Source organism: Dreissena polymorpha, chromosome 12, assembly GCF_020536995.1.
Source record: "Dreissena polymorpha isolate Duluth1 chromosome 12, UMN_Dpol_1.0, whole genome shotgun sequence".
Classification (NCBI taxonomy): domain Eukaryota; kingdom Metazoa; phylum Mollusca; class Bivalvia; order Myida; family Dreissenidae; genus Dreissena; species Dreissena polymorpha.
Genome location: NC_068366.1, coordinates 75,385,464 through 75,399,352, shown reverse-complemented (window position 1 = coordinate 75,399,352; position 13,889 = coordinate 75,385,464). Strand labels below are relative to the sequence as shown.

General features: G+C 32.8%; 1 protein-coding gene across 4 annotated transcripts in view; it reads left to right on the top strand.

The window, feature by feature from the left end:
* The first annotated feature begins 1,016 nt into the window (after positions 1-1,016).
* LOC127853429 (DNA ligase 1-like) overlaps positions 1,017-13,889 on the top strand; it is a 182,968-nt gene continuing 170,095 nt past the window's right edge. For 2 of the 4 annotated variants that reach the window (XM_052387960.1, XM_052387962.1), the window contains exon 1: positions 1,017-1,100. The gene's annotated coding sequence lies outside the window, so the exon portion shown is untranslated. The remainder of the gene's footprint in view (positions 1,101-13,889) is intronic. The other 2 variants (XM_052387959.1, XM_052387961.1) reach the window with 1 other exon arrangement.

Below are 13,889 nucleotides of genomic sequence, written 5' to 3'. Positions count from 1 at the left end.
CGCTGTAACTCTGCGAGTGACCACTAAAATTCTATTGGCGTTTTGCGCGTTTAACAAATTTATGCAGTTTGTTATTCAATATGACGTCCGACTTCGCTGCATGAAAGCAATAAGCCGATGTTGTAATAAAAGAAATTAAAAATTAATGGAAAACAATACCGCGTATTTTTCTTTACATCTTGGATGCTGAACAATAGACTATAAATGCGCTAAAATTCAATGTGGCCGATACATTGAATATTTCATTCGGATAGCCTTTAGTAAGTTAGTGACCAGATATTCCAATAACTTTGCTGCCACCAAATTATTGGAAAATGGCAATAGCCCAAGAGGAGTAAAGTATTCGAGCTTGGAGAGAAATAAACACGATTACAAATGTTTCCAAGATACGCATGAATCTACTTTAAATAATTTGAGGATACTTTCTTTCAAAGAATTGCCTGCCCGCGGGGCGCCTTAGAACTGATTTTGATATTTGAATTTTAAACCAACACACCAAAAAGTCTTGTTGGCAGATTGCATTCATTGAACTAAATATATCAGTTTATTATAAATTTAAACTGACATACACTTTGAGAAAAGTCATTTAATATCAATGCAGCGACATTTTCACGTTTTAGAAAAAAAAAGAAAATATATTGATTTTTGGGCACCGTTTCAGTTGTATGTAGATTATATTTAATTGTTAAACAATTTAAAATCAAATGTAGATCTAAATGTTACTAATATTGCGTAAATTGTACATGGTTAACGTTTGGAATGAATTAAAACACCCAACACTACTTAACTTTTTGTGTGTTTTAACTGTGGTGACAGACTAGATGTTCATTAAATAAGATCGATTTACAAAAGCTGAAATAGATCTTTATTAAGTTACTAATTCAGCTGTATTGATAAACGTAAGTGTCTGATTATTGTCATGGTATTTTTAACCGGTTATTCAACGCTAGAATATGGTTTTAACAATAATTTCTTAAACCGAAACTACGCCACCTCCCATAATCCTTCAGAAAATAATCGCGATATTTTTAGCGTAGGTTTGACTGCGTGTGTGATGTGTTTTCGCGAAAAACGTTTACGGATCGATTGAATCGGTTTTGGTAAGTTTCACGTAATTCTACATACGCGTAAATATTTAAACAAGTATTGAATATTGTAGATGATCTCAAATGTGCGCTTACACTGTCTGACTTGACTTCATTTGATGGTGGGATATTATAAGTAATTGATCGATGTTGAAAGAAGCTTACTTAGTTTACAAAGTGAAAGTACAAATTGTGATGCAGTAGTATTCTTAAAAATGTATAAAGACTTTAACGGTGTGTAACCTCGAATAGTTATTCATGTATAATACAGTAACGCAAAAGATTCATAGATAATAAATCGATGCAATTTTCTTCTATAATAAGTAGCTCTATTTCACTTTGAACAAAGAGAAAAACTAACATAAAAACTCAACAGAACAAAGAGTCAGTGAATTTCATATGCTAAATGAATACATTTATTGATTTATATAAAATATATCATCATTTAAGACATACCATTATGTTGTCAATGATCTGATTTTTTTTTAAGTTCATGAACATTCTTAAAGTTTTGAAAGCAGGTTTGAGTTGATGAAACAGAGGCCAAAAAGACACACACATATGTTCACACATTCAATCTTAATAAACATCAAATGAAATAAGTCACACCTTTTGAATTTCATGGACAAAATTAACAAATTAATTTCCACAACTTAAGTTCAGCCCAAGTTGTTTCATGTCAATTTTTTTAATTACCCCTCTATATCAAGTATAACTTTATGTTCAACTCACAATATAAGTTTCAAACAAATGTTTATTTACATGTGTTAATTAGATCAATATATTTAAACTATATATTTTAAAACTTCAAAGTTCATTCTCATTTATTAAATTACTGTAAGTGTTTGAGCACATGGTATGCTGCTTTTTTTTATAATGTGTTACCACCATCTTTTACCTTAGTGTGAGTTGAATACATTTAACAATTGTTGTTGACTTGTGGCATCATACTTAGAATCTTGTGAATAGAAATCTATATCTGCTGAATACATAGGTAACACATTTCAGTCATATTCACCATTATTTTCATACATCCATTAAACTGTAATCTGTAATTAAAAACCAAAACAACACAAAATAAGCCACACAATATTTGTATAGCACATGTGTACAATATATTGCATTACAATGTGCTAATTCTCCTTTGAAGTTGTGAACAAAGAGGCATTGTCAAAACCTGTCATTGTTGATGCTGATGGGTTCAATTATGCTTGTTATTTCTGGTATTGAACATTTCATCATAATGAAATCCAAGCTTGTTTACGTAGATAAAAAGTCAGACCAGATGCCTTAGCTGGTACTTGTCAAATTAAGAGCTGCAATGTCTTAGTGTCACTGGACCCCTTTCCCTCTTGAAATTTAAGTGGTTTAAATAGAACTAGGTCCCATTATAATAGACATCCACTATGGACCTTAGATTTATTACACCAATTTGTTTACATAGGGACCAGCTTACATCTTAGATGCCTAATCAACAGGATTTTAACACATTTAGTGATGGTTTTGATACAGATCTTTATAAGGGCATGTGTAAAAGTTTAAAGAAACAATAGATTCTAACTATCATTAGTTTTGTCAAATGACAATCAACAAAAGGATCTTGTATCTGATGACAAGATTTAACTGTCAACACTCAGTCTCCCGAAGGCATTTTGGTTATGTAATCTTGGTTTTCCATTCATTTGAACTATGCATAAACTGTTGAGTTCTGTCATAGGGGCACCATCTGTGATGTATTTATAATTTCAATACTACAGCCCTACAAATGCTCTATTTATTTGGTGAATTATGCGATGTTATGTGTTAGAAAGGTGTTATGTACGTTAATGTTTGTGGTGGTCTTATTTGTTATTTAGTTGCATTGACAATTTCAGGATATTGATTTTCAAAACACTGTGTCACATGTATCATTAAAGGTTATTTAGAAGTTGTTGTTATCAAAAACAAATAACTTATTTATTTTACACCAGAAAGACAACAGCACAACATTCACATGTAATTATTGAAACAGAGTTAGTAAAAGAAAAAACAAACCTAATCAAATTCAGTGTAATTGATTTGTTCCGGGCATTTTGGGATAAGTTGGATAGTATTGAAAACAACTCCTATTTGTTAGGCATTTTAGAAACTGTTTTTGCTTTAAAGTATTTTTTCTCAAATCATATTGTACTTATTTTATTCAAACAGTAACACCACCATTAAACATTTATTTATGATATTACTGAGTACTTCTGAGAATACCAAACAATCCAAACAAACAAATCAAAGTGATTTAAGTGGTGTACATGCATGTGTTTGCTAGTTCAAACACTCTGATTTGAATGATCATGAAAGGTGTTAGTGCATCAAGTTTCTTTGATAAGTACCACTAACTATGACACTATGCATACAGTGATTAAGTTTCTGCATGTTTTTAGCACACTGTAAACACATGGTCCTATATTTATTTATTTTGTAAACACCAAAACAATAATCAACTGACAGCCAGAAAGGCTTATCACCATACTCTCACAATAGGCAGACAAACCAATAAGCATTTCAACATGGACCATCTATAAACTTCAAAAATCTTTCTGTAACTTGATGAGCAGGATTGGATTAAGATTTTTTTATCAGTTTGCATGGCATGGGTAGCATTTTGATTGGACACTTCACTACTTCATTGAAAACTCATCTGATCACAGATCTTAAGATTCTGATCATAAGATAATATGCATCAACTGGCCCTGAGTCTGGCAGATGGAACCTACCTCTGCTGTTGATTTAATCTTTCCAGATTCCACTGATGCAACTGTGGCTGGTATTTTAATACCCTATTATGCAATATCCTAATTACTTTCATATACTGACCATTAGAAATTGCTCGTTTCCATGGCAACATTTGAGCCAAATGTGCAAGTTTTGGGTAAAGATCAATAAACATTTTTTCTTGCAAATTTATGTCTAATAAGGAAATCTGCAGGATCAGTGTCCAACTTCAGGAAACTTTTTATGACCATGCAATAACGCTAATGGCCCTTAATTTAATTATGCACTTTCATAAATACAGCACAAACTGGTACTGGAAGCTACATGTCCCAAACCAACATGCTGTTCAAAAAGCTACAATTTTGAAATAAGATATGTTTGTAAAGCCATGTATGGAAGTATAATGAAGCTTTCTGCTTTTCAGTTTTTGCTGCAATGTTTTCCTTGAATTGTAAATTAAATCTTGGCAACAGATGTCAGACATCGGGCATTAATTATTTACCAGCCTGTTGTTACACTAATCTATAAGCCTGCTCAATCAAGATTTAATTAACAGATTCAATATTTTAAAGGTGGGCATTGGTTTTCTTTGATTAACTGCAAATGCTGTTGGATGTTAAAGGTGTTGGTTAAGGTTTTTTGATGCAAGAAAAAGGTACAACATTCAGATTTTTTTTATCAGTTTTATGGAAGCTTTTGCAGTAATCAGGGATCTCCTTGGAAAGCTGCAACTCAGGTGGCATCTAAATGAAGTTTTCAGAACCAATCAACACATACTAGTTTACAAATATTCAAATTATATGAAATGTTCTAACATTGTTACTAGTTGTAAATAAATTTAAACAAAAAAACGCAATGAATCTCTTCATTAGAAAGACTTTAAAAGAAGGTTTAGAAATCTTTGGTTAATATCTTTATGAACATTAAGTTCAGGGCCCACACAAGATGTTCCCAACTGAAATAAAAGTTTCTCTGTGTAATTGAGGTTTTTTACAAGTTAAAGAGCTAACATTTATGTTTATTGACTACAAATAGTGCTTTTACTGTCACCTTTTTGTTTACAACAATCTAATAAGTTGTTTGTTTCATAAAACTTATCCAGCTTTGAGCAGTGTCATATGAGAAGTCAGCCTAAAAGGATTAGACCCAACAAAACAGGAAATGTACTTATGTACGCTATCGGAAATAGTTCAAATTGTGAATTTTCGAGAGTCAAGTCTGCCTCTTAAAGTTTACCGTCATTAAATTTTGAAGAAACGTCGTTACATTCCTTCTTAAGGGCCCAAAGTGATAAGAATATACAAATTTATGCTAATTGCTACTTGAGAGCATTATATGATGACCGTGTTTCAAATTCGAAATGAAATTCGCCAGAAGTAGTTTTGCTAAGTGCATCCTGTCTGTCCAAAGATTAAGTTAAAAGTTGTGGTCCGTTAAAATAAAACTTTGATTTTTCTCAAGTTGGCCATCTGCTCAAGTGGGCCTATTTGGCAATTGAATAAATGGAGCTATTGTTTTCGATGTTAAGGCTGAATATTTTGTTGTTTTTAACACCCTTTGAGTAGTGGAGTAGTTTGAACTCTAACACACTGACATTACATGGACAGGATATGTTTGTAATATAAAATTTTAGTGATGCGGTTTTCAAACACTGAAGTTATACAACTAGGATATGTTAGTAATTTTAAAGTTTATTGATGAGGTTTTCCTTACATTCTAGAGTCTTGAATATTTAAGTATTTCAGAGTCACTCGTCTAAACGATAACAAACTATGTCAATTTGTCTTCCTTTTCTTTTGTTTTTTGCAAAAGGGAAAATGCAAGTCATATTGTAAATTGCAAACATCTAAGAAATGCTTATACCAAATTTGTGAAAACCACCAGATATATGATACCTTTTTTTTCAAATTCCTGTCTAGTTGCAAATTACTTCTTTATTTTAAAATAAACATATTGGTCACCTTGAGGAAAACAAATTAAACCAAAGATGTTTAAAATTCAAATTCAACCACATTTTGTATCCGATATCCCATATTGGATGTGATAAATGATTTTTGTGAATAAGATAGTATGAGGATGAGCTAGTTTAGCGTCAAGTTAGAATGGTAACGATGAAACTGATAGGAGTCTGTGAGACTTTTGGACAATAAAAAATTACTTTTTTTTGGTTAATTGATTTATTGTTTTACGATATAGAAGAAGAACTTAAATGCATTTTGTATTGTTGAGATTTAGATCTTGTAGTATAAAGCAACAAGAGTACATTCTTGAAGTGATATGCTTCTTGGTTTGAGTTAAATGCTGACAATTTGGTTGGAGAACATTCCTTCAAAAAAGCCTTGTGCTATTGCGTTATTCCTTGAAATTATTAAGTACATTCTGTGCACACTGAAAGTTTCCCAGATACTGATAGGCCCAGGTCAATGTCCTCTGTCAAGTGAACAAATTCCATGCCACCATGACATAAGCCATACCACAGTGACATTTAACCCTTCACCACTTAGATATGTATTTTTACGCATTTTTAGTCCCATCAATAAATTTAAATTTAATTGACATGACACCTTATCTATGATCGCTCCACCCACTTTATCACGTGGCTCAGCGGGTAGCAAACCTAGACAAGCTAACACCAAAATGGCTTCATTGCCTATATACTGCATGTAGATTAACGCGATATTCCGGATTATTTTTTTATGGACTTTTTGACACAATATGACACTTTTATAAGGGGTTTGTGTCATTTAGTTATTCTGCGAATGCAAAAAAATATATGTTTAAAGAGAACATCAGCTAATTAAAACGGGTTTTTCAGTACATGAATAACGCTCTCAAACGCTTGCGCGCTGATCGAAATCGAACCTGTTATTACGTGTGATGTTGGTATTAGCAATAAATTAACACTTCTTCATCGGCATTTTCCCATGTTATTTACGAAACATTTCCACTCGTGTATTTGACACGAAATAGCGCTTTAAACTGGGATTTCAGTGAAGTTTCACACGCTTTCTGACACCGAGTGTACCAAAATCCCACATGTTATTACGTATAAAAGTGATATTAATAATATTAAACATTGCTTATGGGACATTTATCAATCACTATAATTGAAAGTGCAAGACAGCACAATAAGTTTGGTCATTGTCATATATACAGTAGCGCTGTATGAAGGGGAATTCAGTAAAGCTACCTGTATCAGACGCTGGCGCAGGTACCATCTTCTCCCAAAGTCGGCATTTATTGGTTATATCAGTAATAATAAATCTTATCATGTGGCATTTATCGATTCGATTCTATTAAAATAGAAACATATAATCGTTTTCACTTGTTTCTGACACACACAAAACTCAATTTATAACGTGGATTTCGTTAAGTTACGCAAAGTTGGTACCAATCTTCTCTATTATTCTACGAGCACACGTGATATAATTCATACTTAATAATGCGTAGGTATTTCTAACATAACATTTCCAGTTTTTTAAATAAATAAATGCTCCATAAGGGTGATCTCGGTAATTCTACACATTGAAGCTTCCACTTGCTCTTGTCAAGACCGCATTTCCGCGTTTAAATGGTATATATTTAATTAATCTAACTTATGGATACCGAATGTCTGAGTTACATAAAACCTATTTACACCGTTTTTGCCTTATTTCATTTCCGCTTTTTTTTCTCGAACAAATCAAACGAAACTCGTTGAAAAAAATGAGAACTAGGCATTCGATCTCAAAGGTGGATTAAAAGCGTTCATTGGTAACATCACATGTCTGCACATGTGTAGATACTGTTATAAATATAATATTTCACGTGTCACCTTCTAATAACATGTATAATGGCAATAAAGTGCATTACTATCAGAGTAATAAAACACAGCACAAATTAGGCTTCATGCTGGGTTTTATTTTTCTTTAAGTAATGCAGATGAACCTCGCTTCTGTATATTAATGACCTAGTAACTGATAAAACTATTTAAAAAAAAAGCGAAATATTATGTGATAATCAGATCGATAACATAATCTATTTAAATCTGCTAGTATATCCGATAAAAATATATTATAATTGTCTTGGACAGTGTTGACGTTCAGTTGTTCGTGGTGACGACCGCATGCATTTATACATCTCTTACACTTCTCAAGATCTCTTTTCGGCTTTGGAAACGATATAAATTAAATGTCACCAACTAATCTCACAGGATATCGATTGTCCGAGTTACATAGTCCCCATCGACACCGTTTAACCATTTTTAATCTACTTTTTTAAAGAGGAAAACAAAAGAAACTCGCTAAAGTGAAAGTGAACCTATAAATAGCTTGTCTAGAAAATGGTGGACAGTTCGTTGCTAACTAACGTGCCCGATTTATCGATCGCTGATTGGTAGATCAGTTCTTAGATAAAAACTTGATTGACAGGCGGCATCATGTCAATTAATGACCTTTCATAAAGATTCAAGTTTTAAAGGCTTGACATTTCCAACTCTTATAATAGATACTGATGAGCAGCAAACAGAATAAAACTTGAACAGACTGCGAGTTTCTCACAGGCTATTCTGGTTTTATGCTGTTTGCACATAGCCATTTTCACTTTGCCTCTGAGTGGGAAAGGGTTAAAGTAACTGCCCCACTGGAATAGTGTGAGCTCTTTTACTATATTATGCATTCTGTGCTACAGGTACAGAACAGTCCATGCATTTTCCCCAATTTCCCTTGCTACTCCGCGGGCATGCTTATGGAGGGAGATTAAGAACGTCCCGCGATACGCTGAGTTTGCATGATTTGCGTCTCCAATTTACCGGAAATGCCCATGCTTTTCCCAAGGAAAAATCACACGATGTACACTAATTCTTATTTTCTCACGTTTTTCACGAAATGCACGTGGACTGTTAATCTTTTGCTAGAAAATTACAAAATTGTCAGAAAAGTATAGTGCTATGCAACCCATGCTCCTAATCATAATGACGCTTCCTATTTTGAATGCTTAATTAAGCTTTCCAATGCCCCGGATTATTGGATTGTGCAATCGTAAAATGTCGGCCATTTTCGGTCCGATTTGGTGGTTTTATTGTCTTTAAATATTTTTTCTCCATTTTTGCATTTAAAGAATAGCCTGCGCGCTATACACGGGAGCACGCTATACGTGGAAACCTACGGTATCTAAGGTGATAGTTCTTCAGGTAGATTCAAATATATTATGTAAACTCAGGTACACCTACAACACTCATTATCAGGTTAGTTCTGGATAATTGCTTATCGATGAAGGATAATTGTTTATCAATGGGTATCTGACACTTTGGTATTGAATGGTCATTGTTACAGAACTGTTCATCAGGGTAACCGAGGATTCAGGGTAACCGAGGATTCAGGTTAACCTGAGAGTTCGGGTACGGGGTTAAGTATATAAACCTGAAGTTATATTGAAGAGGGGATTTTTTTGGGAAGGGATGTTTTTGTTGTCTGTGGAGCTTTTAGAATGTATCTAAACTTAACATATTCCTGACATGGTGTATATATGTTAAATGTCAAATGTTTGACTTCTGTTAGAAATGCTGAAATAAAATGTGTGTATATAATGTAAATAAACTGTAGTGGTAGAAACAAATGACTTATTTAATTTCTACTAGCTCGGCTAGTGTACAAGTTACATGGAAATTTGTCCAAATGGACTGGTGGCAGCATCTGTAAATAAGACCACAGGTTCTTGACTAAATTAAAATTTAGTTGAGTTAATTTGCGCAAGGTTTAGCTTCGAGTTGCTTATTAAAAATTATTTTCAGTATGAGGCTATGCAATTACTGAATAAAAGTGAATAAGTGTTATTTTGCTCCCTTATGAACAGGTGTTGTTTATTTGAATCTTTGACAATAAATAGGAAAATTATCATATCGAGAATTTGTGAACAAGTTCCTTTAATTAAGCAAGTTATAAGTCATAATATTAATTTGTGCTATGCCTTTGTTCTTTAAATGGTCAATTAAAGGGCATGAAATGTAATGAGTCTTCACAAAGTTACTAACCTGGCTTTTACCTCATATAAATAACAGCCACATAGGTGTTTTTTTCCTTGAAAAAAATAATTAATATCATTAGCACATTAATTAAAAATGTTTTATGTGAAACATCAACTTTAAAGTAGTGCCAACTGCCGTGAACCAGCTATTTGGAATACAAGTTTCCTGGAGGTAACAATGACCTGAATTCAACCTGTGAACCTAAAAAATCCGTTTAACTAAACAGTGTTAAGCTTGATCATTTGATGAGAGTTATTTTCAAGTTTTAATGACTCCAGTAAGTCCTTGAATTGTTCTTGGAAAAGTTAACTCTTTCGGTGCGGGAACCGAATTTTGAAGGCCTTTGCAAACAGTTTGGATCCAGATGAGATGCCACAGAACGTGGAGTCTCATCTGGATCCAAACTGTTTGCTATTCTGATAGTATTTTTTGAAAAAAAATTGAAGAAATGCTAATTGTAGAAATTCAGCAGACGACATTTTAGCAGACAATAAATTTCCCAGCATGCAAAGGGTTAACTGGAGGCTTATACCAGACTTTGGTAGTACGGCCACTGGCTCATAGACTGTTTGAAGCATTAATAGCAAATGTTCTTAGTTTAATGAGGTAAAACATCAAAATTAAATTAATGAGTTAAACATTTGTTGTTGGAATTCTTTTTAAGTGATTACATGGTTTTAATGGAAGTGTTTTTCTTGCGCGGGGCAAGGCATTAACTTTTATTCACTGTAAACTCTCTTCACGTTGAAAAGCGGTTTTTAATTTGAATTTTATGAAAATTGTAATGGGGATCGGTCCTTTGAAATCCTTGCTTAATATTCATTATGAAGTTGTTTAGATAGCAAGTATTAGTACTTATGCATCTGATGCTTATGTGAAATGGCATTTAAACATTTTTTATGTAAGATATTGAAGATTTGCTACAACATTTGCTCAAATTATACAAATTAAGCTTGATGGTAAATTTGGTTTTAATTATTTTTACAATTGCACTACATTATTTTATAAGGACCAGTTTAAAATCAAGCTATTAAACAGGCTGGGACTTCTTCAAAGAATTTTATAATTATTATGATTACATTAAAAACAAAATCTATAAGAAATTGCATTTTTTTTATTGATTCAATGTATGGTCATACACTGTAACTCCAATATAACGCGGATGACGGGGTCCAAGCAACGCAACAGCGTTATAAACGGACAGCGTTATAAGTTTTGAGCTTATTTATTTATATTATTATTGTCATGCTGTGTTGTCATCCGCAAATACATGCATATAAATCGAATCGAACGATAACAGTATATATACCGCTGTTCTAATGTGCACATTTGTCCGATAATCCAATATAATTACAACATCACTTACGAAAAAATAATGTTAAACATTTATTACAAGAAATATGTTTACGAATTTCGTAAACAAATTCATATGCCTACGCCATTTTTCAGAAAAATAGTACAGTGCATTATGGGACACAGCTTTCATTGGACTAGCGAATTTAAATTTAGATTGAATGCAATACGATACATGTACAAAGTAATGTTTTATTGCGTCATACGCAGCATGTAAAAAACATGCTTTCCGTGGACTTTCTGATAACGGGCAAAAATTTAAGTGAATCTCTGTTAACAATTACACTGCGTTAGCATGTAAATAAATCGTCATGATTTTTTAATTTACTTTTCGTATACGTACTGAAACATTAAACATACACAAAGAACTTTTTATGTATCAAGCTTGTATAGCATATAATAAACGTTAAACATACACAAAGAACTTTTTATGTATCAAGCTTGTATAGCATATAATAAACGCTAACACACTTACACAGCCAAAGTCTATACAATGAAATACAATACACGATAAATATAAAACATAAAGAGGTAATTGTTTTAAATAACTTTAATTTGATAATTATTACGCTTGCACTTACCTTATTGAAATTAGCGCACCAAACCGCTCTGATAGGGAATACATGTAATAAACACGGACTCACAAGTTTTCACACCTTTATTGACATTACACAACAGATTAACACCAATGTCTGTCGAGTGTCGTTTAACCTCTAATCGATTAAAATCAGTTAAACGGACGGATAAAGCAATCAAGCTGTGATTGCCGGATTCTTTGAATTTTCTGAAAATACAAGTAGTTTCATAACATGGATTTGAATCAGAAATGGAAGGTTGGAGAAAAAACGGGATCCAAGCACCCCCCGCGTTATATTGGACTCAGCGTTATAACGGACCGCACTATATTGGAGTTACAGTGTATTTAATGCCCCTTGAAAATGAATTTGAATAAAATATATGAGCAAAAAATAGCAGCTTCACAAAAGTTTCTTTTCTGTTAAGGGTTGTTCATGAAAATAATTAAGTAACTTTTGATAAACGATGTAAGATAAATATTAAAAGCAGTATTATTCAATAGGCTTTTCAACTTATGACATTTAAAAAAGGTTATTTGTCAAATTTTATTTTGAATTCCACCAGAAAACAAAAAAGGTATTTTATTCAAATAAAATGTATGGTATTAAGTAAATTAGAGGCTTTATTTTGTCAATGCAGCTGTTAAGCATACAAGTACAAACACACAAACTGTAGGTTTAAAATGACATTGAAATCTGATAACACTTGAACAATGCACATATTTGAGATACAATTTAAATGAGTTTGAACAGCTATGGCCATTTGTCATAACATAATCTATAAATATAAAACATAAATTTTGCATTTCAACATTTTCCAATGGCTTAGGGACATGTTATGTTTAGAATTAATGGTGAAACAGAAACTTAATTCCAAACTGTTGCATTCCTGAAAATCGACACTGTATCATGTGGCGTGTTATTGAGAACTATAAATAAAGAATTAAAGTAAATATGGTTGGAACACTCACAATCTGTTACTGAAGTATTGAACAAGGTCATAAATCTCAAGTTGAACAAATTTAAAACCCTTTGCATGCTGGGAAATTTGTCGTCGGCTAAAATGTTGTCTGCTGAATTTCTAAAATTAGCATTTTCTTCGATTTTTTTCAAAGAATACTATCAGAGAATATAGCAAACAGTTTGGATCCTGATGAGATGCCACGTTTTGTGGCGTCTCATCTGGATCCAAACTGTTTGCAAAGGCCTTCAAAATTCGGCTCAAGCACTGAAAGAGTTAAGAGAAATTTAATATTCTCTGAGCTAAGTATCTAAATGCTCCAGTGCTTGTGGTTAAAAATTGGATAGGGTTAATAATTTTTGGATATCAAGCATTTAATGATATGAATCCATAAAACATGTGACTTTTGTATTGGTCCAAGTACTGCTCATTGTGGCAGTACAATAGCTCTGAAATTGCGTTATTTAACCCATTTATGCCTAGCGTCTAGAAAAAAAGGCCTTGGCAAACAGCGTAGACCCAGATGAGATGCCGCATGATGCGGCGTCTCATCAGGGTCTGCGCTGTTTGCTTCTGTAAGAAATATTCTAAATATAGAAATAAATGTACTAGACATACCTAATTTTGGAAATAAATTGATCCAATTTAGAAGGATGGGAGAGTCCACTAGGCATAAATGGGTTAAGATTTAAGAAATCAGCACACAGCTTTAACATTTCATAGATGATAATACAAGTCTTTTTTTTCTTGTGCAAGTCTAAGTGCCGGCTTTAAATTATTTCTGGTGTCTATCAATTAACATTGTTTACTTATATGAGTAAAGCAGTATATTATGCTTTAAACCCTTTCTAAAAGTCAAACTGTTGGCATCAAATATACTTCAAATTTGTCTTGAAGTCCTGAGGTCTGTAATTCAATTTTGTTTCTAGAAATTGAGTCATGTACAGTGTATGTCAAATTCTGCTAGAAATGCAGCCCTTGTAGTCAAAGTCTTCATGAAGTCTAGTTAAGAAGTCAAATACTTCTAGAAGTCAAGTTCTGTACGACAATTAGTTTTCTTGAAGTCAAGTCAATTATATGTCCAATTCTCCTAGAAGCCTGTATTCAACAAACAATTATTAGACCTACAACTAAGAACAAACCATAATCTTTAAATTATATTT